The 15055-nt window shown below is 37.9% G+C and overlaps 1 protein-coding gene across 9 annotated transcripts in view; it reads right to left on the bottom strand.

The window, feature by feature from the left end:
• The window catches only part of LOC131059912 (lipid phosphate phosphatase 2), a 105211-nt gene that overhangs the window by 52497 nt on the left and 37659 nt on the right, over window positions 1-15055 (bottom strand). The gene's annotated exons all lie outside the window — the stretch shown is intronic.

Raw genomic sequence — 15055 nt, 5'->3', positions numbered from 1 at the left:
CTCACAAATGCAACTGAAATGATATTTAATTGCTTGCTTGCTGGCATATTCTGATAAAAAATGTTGTCACAAAGTTATGAGAGTGATAGTGAGGTTTTAATTTATGAAATTAAGCTTGGGTACGGCCCTTGGTGCTTCCTAGTTGCTTGGGTTCTTTGTGGGTCCTTCACAGAAGAACCCACAGAGAACCCAGGCACCCAGGAAGAACCCAAGCCGTACCCAAGGTTGTACACGAACCCAAATCATACCCGTACTGTTGACGTGCATTTTGTGACCACACCAACACAAATAAAGTTTCCCAATGGTCACCTTATCCTCTCTTGATCAAAATCATATGTATGCTAAGATTGCAAGAAGATCATACAATGTCTCCAAGGTTCCAACTGCGTACTACCAACTTTCTGATGGATATAGGCTCGTGTGGTTGATGTTTGCCGGTAATCCAAGGGGACTTACGTTTGGATCATTCTTTCACTTCTTTGTTGTGGATGGAACTTCATCATCGGATATAGCAATTCTGTGATGCTTCTACTTCGAACAAATTAAACTAGAATGAACTAAAATTAAAGGGGAAAAGGTTTAGGAAGACTAAGCTAAAGCTAAGAACTCAATAGATAGCAATGCTTGGATGAGATCTACCACACTTCACTTCGCCACTAGAAGACAGCTACATGAAACGGGTGCAATCTTCGAAGGTTGTGCTCAAAGGATTTTAAACCATTGATGAATACCATCGGGGAACAATTTTCATCCCACGATTCAGATTAAGTGCACACATAAAATAGCACAATCTAACCTTGCACTGTTGATAAAAATTATCTATCAACAAAAGGTATGACCAAGCGATCTTCACCTTAAAACACTGCAATCAACCTTGTTCATCTAAATGATTGAAAATAAATTTCTACTCTAAGTGAGGAAGGTGAAACCATCCAATTATTGAAAAATAACTTAAGTGAACACCATCAGAGAACACTTCATCACTGTTATTATCTCAATAACTTATTGCAACAATTTCATACAAATCTCCCTACCTTACAAATGAAGGGGTTACCCCTTTATATAGGCCTCCCGCCTTGATATGTACAAGCAAACCCTAATTAGGGTTTGACCCAAAAGATTCCACACACATCATGCAACAAGGTGGGTATAAACATTAATGACCCATTATGCCCATTATCAATTAATTACATTCTTGCCAAAAATGGTGTCCATAAATGCACCATCATGTCTAAAACCACCCAACGTGCAATAAATGAGCCATCACTTCCTAGAATATGATAGCTGCCATGCATTAAGTATGCCACTACTCAGTCAAGATGTCCACTAGCAATAAATGCACCATCATGCTACCATGCACTCAATAGATTCTTGCCATGCAAATGGACCCCGCCATCATAGGAACTTTATAACTTTCCAAATAATGCTTCATTAATACAGAATATTCTCTTTGCATGTCGCCAACTCATCCTTTACAAGAATATTTCCATTTCAGGCTCACAAAAGACATTTTGGAAGACTTTCCTACCTTGGAAGAATTTTAACAATCTTTTCCACTTCTGAAGGATTCCTATACGTCTGGAATTCGAGGAGAGAGAAAATCTTTTGTAGAGAGAGATTTTGTCCTTAAGGAAGTTTATGTGCACACTTCGTCCTAAAGAAAGATTTTCTTGACCACAGACCATTTTTTTGCATCTAAGGAATTTTGTCTTATTCTGAGATTTGGAGAGAGAAAATCTTCTCACTTAGCCAATTTTTCTCATGCTTTCAAATTCATCATCTTACGTGCAATTCCACCTTGAGGAAGAAATTTTTCGAATTTTGAACTTTTTTTCTTGAACCTTGATTTTCACATTTTGCTTCCAACCTTGCGCACATTTTGAGCTGGAGAATAAATTTTGGAAATTTTGGAAATTTTGGAAATTTGTTTCTTGAGTAAGGAATTTCTTCATGCCCTAGACAAATTTTACATTTTTTCATCTTCCTTAGGCTTATTTGGAAAATCAAGAAAGTCCCCCCATACAAAGCTTTCTGTGTCTTATTTTGTCTTTGAACATATTTCAACTAAGGAATTTTTTTTGAAATTTTGGATTTTTCGTCGGTCATGAATTTCACTTCAATTTTGTCCTTGGACATTCTATCCTTGCTAGGGGTGAATTTCATCTTGGAGGAAGAATTTGGACAATTTTGAATTTTTTTCCCTTAGCAATAAATTCCTTTCAACTTATCCTTGCGAGGAAATTTAACTTTGTGGAGCAATTCATGTCTAGAAGGAAAATTCCTTCCTTGTACCATTCTAGCGCTCCCTCTCCAGTTTGGGCGCCAATTCTACCTTATGCAAGATGTTGAAGATTGGCAACGTCAATTATCACTTCTAGCCTGAGGAAGACAATTGTGTAAGTGGTCGAATCGGCCTAATCAGCTAAGATGGAGTGTTGATCAGATTCCTACAAGCCGACATAGATAACATAAAGGTTGTGATAAGAATTGTGATATAATAATTATATTGATAGGCATTGATAATATAATTATTATATTTTACTGGGATAATATTTGTCATAATATAATTATTATGATATAATAATTATATTAATAATATTATTAATATTGAGATTATATTATATTATTATAATTATATTATACAATAACATAATATAATTATTGAGCCAAGAGTGGTGACCCTTAGTGAAGGGACACCACCAATATATATAAATGAAGTGATGAACACATACAATGAATGAATAGACAATAGGTAGACAAAATAGAGAATAAAAAAAATCTACAGACATGCATATACCAAAATCAACATGGTATCAGAGTGAGTTCGTTTCCTGTGCCTATTTTCTGTGATAAGGAGAAAAAAAAAAGATTTCCAGCACATATTGAAAAAGAATGGTGATAACAGTAATGTTTATCGACGCAAAGTCGCGTGAAAAGAAAGAAGATGCGACCGATTGTTAACATTTTTTAGGCGCTTAAATCATCTATTCTCAGTTTTGACTATGGTCATTTGACAGGGAAGAAAATAATTTGAATTTTACTGCCTACGGTTCTGCGAAATTTGAAATCAAGGCGTCATTTTCGATTATTTTGCTGTTCGAAAACGACCGATGAGGGCATGTTAAGGAAAGATTAAAAATAGCATGGATTGTTACAGAAGTTGCCTCCTATTCGGTGATGTAATTTTGGAACAGATGGCGATCTGAATTTGCATCATCGAATACCCATTTGATTCTTCTGCCACTCCAACTGCTGTAATATTACAGCAAAGTAAGAAAGCATGATAGTGGAAAAACCGGAGTGGGTGCGCCATGGGGGCCTACAAATATTTTACATAGACATTCAGCCCACTGGTTTGCATTTTGCCACGGCTGGGAGAGATCACAAGGTTCACATATAGAGCATGAAGTCGGTGGCAAAAGAAGTTGATAATGATCAAGCAAGACACACATTGCTCGCCACTCTTTGTGACCACTTCAGGTATGTTAACTGTGTGAGATGGGCTAAGCATGATCGGCACATAGCTTTAGGTTCGAATGATAAGGTAATTCTCATCCACGAAAAGAAAGTTGGGTCTGGCACTACTGAATTTGGGAGCGGAGAACCTCCAGATGTTGAGAACTGGAAAGTTGTGATGACAATGTGAGGCCACACTCCAGATGTGGGGAATCTCATATAGTCTCCAGATGATTCAATGCTAGCCAATTATAGCTTGGATCACACAGTTCATATATGGAATATGAGTGATGCAACTTCTATTATTTTTTTTTAAAGAGTCACACTAGCCTTGTCAAAGGAGTTGCATGGGATCCAATTGGCTCTTTTCTTGCAAGCCAGTCGGATGACAAAAGTGTCATTATCTGGCGCACAAGTGACTGGAGTTGAGAACACAAAACTGAAGGCCATTGGGGAAAATCAATAGGATCAACATTCTTTAGGTGTCTTGGATGGTCACCCTGTGGACATTTTATTACGATAACACATGGGTTTCAAAATCTAAGCCACTTTGCACCAGTATTAGAAAGGGATGGAAATTGGTTTGGATTCAATACAACACCAAACACCTCTATATATCTCGAATGTCATCTGCATATCAGCAACTAATCAGCAGTTCAAGACTCAAGTATCTTTCATTTCATTGTAAGCATTGGCGTAAATATTGATATTTGCCAGAAGTAATTAGAGAGGCTGGCTCAAACAAGGATCTCTTTCTTTATAATAAGATCGATGTATCAAAGTTAATATTTATTGGCTTTCCTGGTAATTGCATTTAATATCGCTTCATTTCATGGTGCGATATAGTAATCTCTGCTGAAAACTACATGTGGATGAATTAAGAGATTTGTGGTTTCCATGATAAGGAAGATGCTCCAGAAAATGCTCCTAAGACTCTGAGTTATGTGCAAAAGAATCATTCAAAGAAACAGATTATTGGAGACAAAAATAGACGTGTTATCACAACAAATAAAGCTGCTAAAGAACAAGTAAACTTATACTTAATTTCAAAGACAGAGTTGAAGACAATGAAAGAAGCTTGAACTGATCAGAATCGAATGAAAGCTATGAAAGAAGAATTGGAATAGATTGAGAAGAATAAAAATTGGGAACTTGTCCCAAGACCAGCTGAAAAGAATGTGATAGGAACTAAATGAGTATTTCGGAACAAACTGAATGAAGATGGACACATAGTAAGGAATAAGGCAAGACTTGTATGTAAAGGCTACTCACAAGTAGAAGGAATAAGTTCTGAGGAAACTTATGCTCCTGTGGCAAGAATGGAAGCTATCAAAATGTTTCTGGCTTTTGCAACACACAAGGATTTCAAGGTCTATTAGATGGATGTGAAGTTTGCATTCCTGAATGGAGAACTGAAAGAAGAAGTGTATATAGAACAACCGGAAGGATTCAAGTTATCAGACACTCTGCATATGATCTGCAAACTGAAAAAGGCATTGTATGGATTGAAGCAAGCTCCTAGAGCTTGGTATGCAAGGCTTGGCAAGTATTTACTGACGCAAGAGTTTCAAAAACGTACTACTGACAATAATCTCTATTTTTAAGGTTGAGGAGAATGATATCTTGATTGTAGTTGTTTATGTGGATGATATAATCTTTGGACGAAATGATGGTATGTGCAAGAAGTTTTCTAATGAGATGCAAAAAGAGTTTGAAATGTCTATGATTGGGGAAATGAATTTCTTTCTTAGTTTACATGTTAGTCAGAAGGATGATGGTATCTTTATTTCACCATCTAAGTATGTTAAGAAATGTTGAAGTTTGGAATGGACAATGCTAAACCTATATGTACTCCTATGGCTATTGGTTGTAAGTTGAGTAAAGATGTTGAATCTCCAAAGACTAATGAGAGCAAATACATATCAATGATTGGAGGATTATTGTACCTGACTGATACTAGAACGAACATCATGCATGTTGTTTGTCTTGTATCTAGATTCCAACAAGATCCCAGAGAGACACATGTTGCTATTCTGAAAAGAATTTTCAAATACTTAAGAAGAATAGAAGACTATGGTTTGTGGTATCCCAGAAGATCTAACTTCACTCTTATTGCTTATACCAATCCAAATTGGGTTGGTTGTGTGGATGACAGGAAAAGTACAAGTGGGGGTGCATTTTTCCTTGGACCCCAGTTGGTTGCTTGGTCGAGTAAGAAATAGGATTCAGTAACTCTATCTATTACTGAAGTTAAATATATTGCTACTGCAACTTGTTGTACACAAATATTAAGGATGAAACAAACTTTGAAGGATATTGGAATATTGTTTAATGAGCCAATTTCTATCTTTTGTGACAATGCCAGTGCAATAAATATTTCTAAGAATCTGGTACTGCATTAAAGAATGAAACACATTTCAATCCGGTATCAATTTTTGAGGGAGAAAGTTTTGTAGAATAAGGTGAAGCTTGATTATGTACCTACAAAAGAACAAATTGTTGATATCTTTACTAAAGCACTCTCTAAGGATACTTTTCAATATCTCCTGGATAAATTGGGGGTTATTGCTCCTCGTTTTCTAAACTAGATGCATATGGAGGTGCATTAGTCCAGTGAACTTCATGAATATTATTATTCTGGACTAATGATTGGGACTTCCTCGTAGGGGGAGCTAAGTGCAGTTGTGAGTTTTTTAGGAGTTGAACAAAATGAGCTAATGGTTTTGGTGTTTTTGCCTTTATCCTTGATAGCAAGGGGGAGAGAATAAGAAGTTGGGAGAGAATGAAAAGATTGGCAAAATGGGAGAGCAAATATGAGTAACAAGTAATTGGCCAAGGGGGGAGAATAATGTATTGGAAAACATTAAAAATTTGGTACGAGAGTTGTTGATATTGTTGTTGTCGTTGATGTGTTGCCATCAATCACAAAGAGGGAAGATTGTTGTAAGTTTCGGCAGAACGAGCTATTGATGTTGAGTTTCATGTGCAGTTGTGCTAAGAAATTTTCTCCGCATATCTTCTATATTGTATATCTATTCATGCGGGTTGGATATGTTGTTAAAAAGTGTTTAGAGATGCTAGATTTGGGATTTGGCACTCCGGATTGTTGTGCTAAGGAAGTTGCATTCACCAATGTGTGACAGTGTTTGGCAGTGTTTCTGTGCAGAATGCATGCTCTGCATTTCTCCGCTTTATGGTTTCTTGTGTTGCAGTTTTGGAGATAAGTTGATAATGTCCTTAGCTTCATTATTGAAGCGAATTTGGTGCTCTGGATTGTTGTGCAAAGGAAGTTGCATTCACCAATGTGTGACGGTGTTTGGTAATGTTTCCGTGCCAAATGCATGCTCCGCATTTCTCCGCTTTATGGTTTTTGGGGTTGCGGTTTTGAAATAAGTTTATAACGTCCTTAGCTTCATTCTATTCAATTGGAACAAGTTCCTGGGCTTCGGAAGCATGGTTTCAAAGTTCGATGGTGTTTACTCTAGGTTTGTCTGACCTCGAGTGTTTACATTTAGCACTATTGCTCAAATGATTATGGATCATTGTATAACGTGTATGATGTTTATTTTGGTCTCAATTAAAATGTGTTGTGGTCCACTTTACATTCTTTTCCACCGCAGGAATGTTTAGTGCCGACCTAATTTGTTGTGTTTGGATGAGATGCTTAGCCAACCTTGGGAGATTTTGCATATGTGAGGATGATATAAATAAAGGATAATTTGTCAAGGATGAGATGTGTGTATGTGTGTGGTGTACAATGAATCTCTGAATAGAGAATGGAGATTGTGTGTGAAATGGAAAGGGAATGAGTCATGGCATATGTGTATGCGATGAAGGTGTATGAAAGAGGATCGATCTCCCTAATCATTTGATGAGTGTTGTTTGAGTTGGTGAAAAGCATTGAGCGGTGTGGACTTTCATGTGTCAGCTACCGGAAGCAATGAGTCAAAGGTATATCAGTGGTGGACTATTTCTCTTTTATTCTTCTTCATCTGGGTAGTGAGCCCTCCACTAGTGAGCATTTCTTTTGTTCTTTCAGGTCGTGAGCCCTTTGGCAGTGAGCCTTTCTTTGTAAAAATCACTTTAACCGGTGTCACCCTAACAAGTGTTCATATATTGAGAATAGCATTCTCCGTGGTTTTTCCCTTAATAGGGTTTTCCAAGTAAAAATTGGTGTTTCATTGTGTATGATGTGTTTTGTTTTTCATGTTCTTCCATGCTCATATATTTCTGTGGAGTAAGTGATAAAGTTAAGTTGTTGTGGATCTGATTTAAGGAAAAGATTTTAGAATTGTATGTACAACTAATTCATGCCCCCCCCCCTCAATTGTCTAGTGCATAAGAACATTCAACACACCCTAGCCTCGTTAATTCACACAAGGCAAATCTCGTGACATCATACCAAAATCTTGCTAAGGAAAAAGCCTCAAGATGTCACAATTACATGGAATGTACATTATTGAGAGTTCATGAGAGACAAATAACATTATAAGGCATTCCAAAGATATCTCAATGCATAGCAGATTACAAAGAATTTTCTTATAGACCATGCTCATCCCCTAAGATCAACACACCCAGGTTGTTCCAAATTCTTAACAAGAGCTAATGTTAACTCCTTGATCTGCTTCCAAAACAACTTAGTTGTCCAAGTAGCCCCGAATCTAATTGACTTCTCTATGGTAATGAGAGATAAGAAAGTTATTTTATTAAAATGAGCAAGCAAGTTGTCACTTTCTCCAACTAAATTATTCAACTTCCAATTTAAAGCATGACCTTTCCTCATATCCAAGATGATAACTAGATAATCTCCTTCAATAGCTAAGTTCATAATTTCAAAGAACCGAGCTAGCTTTATACCCTCAATGAGCCGATGCCAACAATTTCTATCAAGACACCCTCAACAAAAAGCCTAATCCATCCATGTGATGGCACTTGCCATTTTGCATGTGATTTTTTAACCTTGGCAAACTGATCTTATTATCAGGGAACCAGTTTAGAGGGATATTGCATTAGTGATCCCTTATCATATGTCCTAGTTACTGCAGGAAAAAGTGAGTTCATGACACCATCATTGGCTGAAACAGGTTGAAAGAATTTTATCATTTGGTGGTCCTAAATCCCTCATATAGCCCAATGCCTAAAATTGACTCAAAGGTAAAGGCCAAGCACCTCAGTTTAAAGAATAGAACAAGGTAGAAAGGGACTGTCCTCAGTCTTTGTGCATGGCAATAGCTCCCACAGATCTCATTATAAACTAGACATCTGAAAATAGATAGCCCCTCTATCTCTACTTCTGGGAAGAAGAAATGACAACATGTCCTATTGCCTCACAGAATATGGTAATCAAACTCAACCCATAATGAGTGACTACATTAACCCAATTTGCCAAGCAAGATCCTAAGATCATGCGACCAATCACATTTTTTTATAATGATAATCATTTACAAATATTTTGCTCATACAAACATCAACATGAGACTAACGCAAGCACTTGTGAGCGCAACAATGAGACTAATACTAGCTCCTTCCAAGCAACCACAGTAGAAACCACTAATGGAAAACCAAGAGCCACAACTTACAAATCCACTTATTTCGAACTATCTCCATGCTAGAAGCCAACCATGGAAGACCAAGAGTCACAACTCAGAATTTCATATTAGATATACCTTTTGGGATTTGAACTTGGGTCTCCACAATGAGAACTCAATACTTCGACCAGTTAAGATCAACCCCTTGGATGACCAATGACTTTAAAATCAGTGAAGGCAATGAAGGTGCCCTCAAAAATTCTGCAACAAGCACTTGACTAAGACATAATGATTGCAGTGGTTTATATTTTGCATAAAGACACATTATAAATGGTTTATGATTGAAATGGTAATTGCATAGTTAAAGCTGCCTATCATACTCTATTACCTATTCAAAGCACTGTTAATTCTTGCAACGAAGGGAAATGTATATGGGGCTTGTAAGGTTGGCCAAAGAATAAAAACTATTTCTTGCTTACATTGCTAAATAGAGAACATAAAAACATAAGCCTTGCAATAAAAAGCGTGAAGGACTAACCACTTGAATTTTTTCCATTTTACCAATGAACGGCCTAGCATCATCCCTTTATAACTTTGCCCTTGTGATGATACAATATGGATGAAAGTTTTCACCCAAAATTCCAAAATTTGTTTCTACCACCAGTGACCCTGTTTAAGTACGTTTCATGACATTTTTTAAGTGATCTGAAAGCAAAGTACAATCATCAATGCTAAATTCCTTTTTGTTAGTGTGTCTTGTTTCATCTGTTGGGAATATAAGGTCTATCCCTAAAACAACTTCTGATATATTGGATGTTTTCACACAATTAAAATTAACAAAGCGAATTTCCCATGATACAAAAAATCGCAAAGTCCCCTACCCAACAAAAATCGTACTGTTTTCTCCATGGAATATCTTAACACAATATAACATTTCTGTATCAATGGTACATCCTTCTCTAGCCCAACAATTACCCAAGGTTCCATATTACTAACTCAAATCTGATGATTCTAGTTGTGTGAGCCTATGATGAGCAGGTGTTGATGCCACTGTTAGAACCCTACTAAGACAAGTCATCAAGGCTTAACCAACCAACAAGGGCATCAGATAAATTAGCATGGCAACAACCATAAAAATTGTCAGGGCATCACATCAAATAACATGGTAGCAACCATTCATATTGTCAAATACAAAATTTTGTGTTCCCATATAGATGTTAAGTGTTTGCTTCTAAGGGCATGTGCTCAGATGTTAGCCTTTATGGATTTTATATGGACAGATTTTCCCTGTAAACTTGTTGTAAAGATTATGCTTTAAATGTTTTGCATTTATGATTATCCCCCGTAGGGCCACAAGTAATGACCTGACATGGATCCTCTAATACAGAAAAATATGTTATCCTAACCTCCATCTAGCCTTCCTTCGACATCTTCCTTTTTTTATTCTCATTATTCTCCTTGGCCTACGACATCAAACGCCTTATTCCTTGGAACTCAATCTTTTGTTGGCTTATCATCCATTGTCCTTTACATCTCATCTTTGTTGTGTGCATGATACATGGAAAGCTTTTTCATCCCAATCTAAATGAAGGTGATAACCAGCCACAAAGTTATATACCAAAGGTATTATACATTTCATTGTTGTCCCTTTGGTTTCTAGGCACATGTTCCCATATAGAAACTTAAGGAACTAAAAAAGATAAAATCCTGTCCCATGTAATGTCCCCTTTTTGAAATAGGATTTAATAATAAATAATAATAAAAAAAAAAAATTATAACATAAAAAATAAAAACATAATATAATACAATTAAAATTTAATTAAGCTTAATGAATGGTCAAAAGTCATGAAGTGAACAGTAGTGTCTCCATCAAACATGAGATATAAAAGGGAGAAGAGTTCATATGAAAGGGGATATGGAGGAAGGAAGAAAGATTGAAGCATATGAATCAAGGAAGGATTAATAGAAAGGAATGGGAAGAAAATAAAGAAGTGACTATTTCAAAGGGCAGAAATTATGAAAGGTTGTACTCTTTCAAAGGGAAGTAATTGTGGAAGGTTGTGACAGTTGCAAAGGGTATGATGAAAAGGTGTGACTTCTCCCTCACATTTTAAAATATAAAGGGGAGAAGGTTTCATTTGAGGAGGAAAAGCAAGAGAGAACAAATTGGAAAATGATTTATTATTCTCAAAAGGCAGCAATGGAGGGTGATGACTCAAGTCTTATAAAAGGTGATGACATTTTCACCAATGAAGTATAAAGAAGAAATCATTCCAAGCATTCAAGAATCACTTATCAATCATCACTCATCAATACATCAAATCAATACTCACTCAATCATCACTCATCACTCTATGAAACCAACATTAATTCAATCATCATTCGCCAATATATCAAATCATCACAGTAAATCCATCAATCATCCTTTGGGAATAAAGGAATCAAGAAAACAAACTAACAATCAATTCTTCTATCAATTCAATCAGTCTAATTTCTAATATCAATCATTCAAACATCAACCATTCTATCATTAAAATCATTAGAATATCAATCATTAAAACATCAATTCATTTAAGTATCATTTAAGCATCCACTCATCAATCCTTCAAGAAATGATGATAAAGGGAAATCAAGCAATCAGCAATGCTCCAGAAAACTCCTTGAGCAATCAGTTTTGAACTAAAGGAAATGTCTTGCAAATAGGAAGGATGGCCCCCCTTCCAAGTCAACGAGAGGTGAGAGGATGGTCCCCCCTCTCACGCTCTTATCAAGTACACCAGCCCAAGATGGAATAGACGACCAACCTTCCATGCTTGTAGGCCAAGAGGTGGAATGGATGGATTGTCCCACCTTCTGTTCTCTTGGGCTTAATCAAGGAGCATAGGCCCCCTCCAAGGTGGACTGGGAGAAGGATGGTCCCCCTTACATAGTCTCAGCAAAATTGAGGATGACCAACCTTAATATTGCTATTTGCAAGTACTTCTAAGAAATTCACAATATAATTTGCTCTGAGGAATATGCTATGATTTATTGATCTAAATTTTATTGAGCTTCAACAAGACAGTCCGAAGGCGAGTTATTGCAGAAACATAAGATAAGTTCTATCTTCTGCACTATTCTTAGAATTAAAAGTTGAATATTATAATGAAATGTCTTCAGTTTTGATAAATTATATTTATTAATATATTGCTATTCTCATCTTAAGTTGGAATTGTTGTTTTAGGGCAAAAATCAGTAATATCCCAAGATGTATCACATTTCTAACACCCCAGCAGCAAGGAGGTTATTCAATTATGCACTTAATCCCTTCCGTGCTCTTCTAAAAATGCATAAAATCACCATAGATGGCTTCCAAATTAGTTCAATAAGCTACACCCTTCAAATAAAGTTTTTAGATTTGAAATCCTATATCCTCCACTTAAAATGCTCTTCACAAAATGAAGCTTTTTTATAGATAGGAAACTAGGAGTAACAATAACAGTTTTTCTCCAAACAAGAAGCAAGCAATTGGACGTTTCTTTCAACAGCATACAAAGTGGAATTTGCTTCACAAATCAGGGCTATTACAAAAGTGAAAAAGATTGAGACAAAAGATTAAATCATCCATGATCATGTGTTCGAATGTCCCCTTCCTAAGCAATTGGTAGTTAGTGACCATTAGCCTATTCCTCAGGTTCCCCATAGGGTAATATAATCTGTTTAAGGAACTCCTCAGATCTTGGAGATTCTGCAATTCAACCTCTTTGGCATTTCCAGGTGTTGCTTTGAGCTCAAAACATCAGGAGATTCCTACTGACACTTTCTGAAGCATTTTTTTGACATTTGGTCAATTTTTGCTATTTTTAGTGAGTACCAACTTGGGCACCAATGTTTGTTGGTACAACTGGTAAATTAAGTATAGGAAATAATAATGTACATGACAATGCATACCAGACACGGCAGAAAATATATCTTTATTCGCACATTCAATTACTACAAAGAAGAGACCAAAGATGGTCGGCCAAGGATTACACTAGATCCGACAATACCATCCCCATTCCTTGACAGTACATGGCATAATTAAAAGACCCGACGGTTGCCGAGAGGTACACAACCGTCAACCAATTGACACATAACCACCTGAGACTGACAACCCACTCAATACAATTAATTAATACCTTGTCGGATAACAAATATTATCAAACATAACAATAGGCAATTTATGCCGACAACATCATCCCCCCCAAAAGAAAAAGTCGTCTTCCAGACAACAAGCAAACATCAAGTAATATTCGGGAAGACTAATGACAAACAGCGACTTCGATGGGACAACCCCAACTTGTAGTTACCTGCCAAATCAAATGGGGGTTTGGGGCAACGCCCCCAACGAGGTCAAGGGGCAGCGCCCCTTGCGAGGGTCTGGGGGCAGCGCCCCTTGCGGGGTCTCGGGGCAGCGCCCCCGCCGCCAACACCAAATTACAACCTTCAAACCCACACGGAACTCCATGGCGTGCATCAATTTTCTGCTTTTTTAAGACGTCGGGAACAAGGCCAAAGAAGTCAAAATTTTGATCAAGGTGCATTCTCCCGTACGAGAATTGTGTTTTCTGAGTTGTTCTATTGTACAGACTTGTGCTTCTCTCTTGGTTGTATGATGCATAGGTGTGTGGCTTGAGACTCCCTTCATCCAACTCAAAGTTGATGCCTTCGAGTTTTTGATATATTGCTTCCTTGACTGTACAGTATTTCTCCTGTGGTCTGTACGGATTTTTCTTGGTTGTCGTATGGCCTCTGCCTTTGGTTGTCGTACCTGCAGCATGGTCGAACGACCTCTCCCTAATTGCATCCCTGTATACCGTACGATGACTCATGCACGATGTTCGTATGGCTTTCATGCATGTCATACGATGTCTCATGTACAATATCCGTCGTACGGTTTCACTGCACACCGTACCCTTTTCTCTATGTGGTTTATGTTGTGCGCTGCACAGATCGGTTGAATGGACTACGCCGTACGAAATGGTTGAATGGACTACACCGTACGGAATGGTTGAATGAGCTACAATGTACAGATTGATTGAACTAGGTATGTTGTACGGGTGAGCTACGTCGTACAGGTGAGCTACGCAGTACATGTGAGTTGCGTCGTACGAAATGGTGCTCTGTCATGTGTCGTACAGAATGGTGCTCTGTCATACGCCGTACAGACTCCTCGCCTTGTCGTACGGGATGGTGCTTCGCGCTCGTGTTTCGACCGTACAATGTACGATATTTCTGCTTCTTCACCTGCACCGTACGGATTCAACTTCTCCTGTGGCTGGATGGGAATGTTCCTTCCCTCTCTCGATTTTGTCCTGCTGTCAAGTCTGCTTCCCCGACTCTCCCTTGACCATACGGATCTCCAACACTCAACTTCTCTAGTTTGTATGGTGTAGTTGGGGCTCTTCGCTTCGTGTGGCAACCTCATCACATCAACGCAACCTGGATCCTCAAGAGCCAACTTGCTCTTGTCTGCTCTAAACCGTACGGTTGAATTGCTTTCGGCTGATGTGAACTGTTTAGCATATAGTATTAACTTCTTTGGGGCATCACCACCAGGGTTTACAGCATCCAATTTCAAATCCTCACCTTGTGAATCTTCTTCGTACACCTTAGATACTTCCCCATTCCCACTCGGCGGCCTCTGTTCATACGGTACAAGCTCACTTGGTAACTGTTCATACAGCCCAGACACACCAACGTCGGATGTGCACAGATGAATATCGTACGACAGACTTTGTACTTCCTCAATTTGGCCAATTTGTAGCATGTTATAGTCGGGGTGGGAAACTTCATCATCCTCCATCTGCTAGTGGAATAATCCATTAAGAGAACTCGTCTCATCTTCAAAGCAATCTTCTGGTTTGAGCACCCCTTCATTGTTGGGTTTCATGCCTTTCCTTCCTTCGTCCATACCTAACTCTCCACCCTCAGACTCAGAGTCTGAGGGTGCCAGTTTTTCACTCACCGCCTAGTTCCTCAAGTCAATGATGTGCTTCCTCCCGTCACTCTCGATCGAGAGAGTGTTTCGCTTCCAGTTATGATTCACCTTG

The sequence above is a fragment of the Cryptomeria japonica genome, chromosome 1 (genome assembly GCF_030272615.1).
Source record: "Cryptomeria japonica chromosome 1, Sugi_1.0, whole genome shotgun sequence".
NCBI lineage: Eukaryota > Viridiplantae > Streptophyta > Pinopsida > Cupressales > Cupressaceae > Cryptomeria > Cryptomeria japonica.
This window is presented reverse-complemented; position numbering and strand designations above follow the sequence as displayed.